This window comes from Sinocyclocheilus anshuiensis, unplaced genomic scaffold (assembly GCF_001515605.1).
Source record: "Sinocyclocheilus anshuiensis isolate Anshui unplaced genomic scaffold, SAMN03320099.WGS_v1.1 scaffold923, whole genome shotgun sequence".
In the NCBI taxonomy this organism is placed as follows: domain Eukaryota; kingdom Metazoa; phylum Chordata; class Actinopteri; order Cypriniformes; family Cyprinidae; genus Sinocyclocheilus; species Sinocyclocheilus anshuiensis.
In genome coordinates, this window is record NW_015544138.1 from 943,100 (window position 1) to 944,168 (window position 1,069).

The window sequence follows — 1,069 nt, forward strand, 5'->3', positions numbered from 1 at the left end:
TTTAAACGTAGGTATTTTTTATTCCACACACTTTTAAATACTTTGTATATTTTTAAAATGCATATATTTAAAAATAAAATAAAATACTGTATACATTTCAAAGATAATGTACATTTTTAAAATAATTAATTTGTATATTTCATACATTTAAAAAAAATATTTTTAAATAACATATTTTGTATTTTTTTAACAACTGCACACATTTCAAAAGGACATATATTTTAGAATAATTCATATTTTAAAATGTACATTAGTTATATTTCATACATTTTGAAAGTTTTTTTATTAGATTTTTTCAAACTATATCTTTTTAAAGAAGCGTTGAATACATTTCAAAAGAATGTATATTGTCTTAAATAATTTATATATTTTTCAAAATATATAATTTTGATCAATTTAAAAAAGATGTATTTTGAAAATAATTGATGTATTTTTCCGATGCATAATATATATTTTTAAACAATTATTGTTTGCATTTCAAAAAGGTACATATTTTTTACATAATGAACTTGTATATTAAAAAAATATGCATATTTTTTTAATATACAAGTTCATTATGTAAAAAATATGTACCTTTTTGAAATGCAAACAATAATTGTTTAAAAATATATATTATGCATCGGAAAAATACATCAATTATTTTCAAAATACATCTTTTTTAAATTGATCAAAATTATATATTTTGAAAAATATATAAATTATTTAAGACAATATACATTCTTTTGAAATGTATTCAACGCTTCTTTAAAAAGATATAGTTTGAAAAAATCTAATAAAAAAACTTTCAAAATGTATGAAATATAACTAATGTACATTTTAAAATATGAATTATTCTAAAATATACGTCCTTTTGAAATGTGTGCAGTTGTTAAAAAAATACAAAATATGTTATTTAAAAATATTTTTTTTAAATGTATGAAATATACAAATTAATTATTTTAAAAATGTACATTATCTTTGAAATGTATACAGTATTTTATTTTATTTTTAAATATATGCATTTTAAAAATATACAAAGTATTTAAAAGTGTGTGGAATAAAAAATACCTACGTTTAAAAAATATAGATA

At 16.1% G+C, this 1,069-nt stretch overlaps 1 protein-coding gene across 1 annotated transcript in view; it reads right to left on the reverse strand.

Moving 5' to 3' along the window:
- Nucleotides 1–1,069, reverse strand: part of myo9ab (myosin IXAb) — a 133,205-nt gene that overhangs the window by 48,996 nt on the left and 83,140 nt on the right. The window lies entirely within an intron of this gene.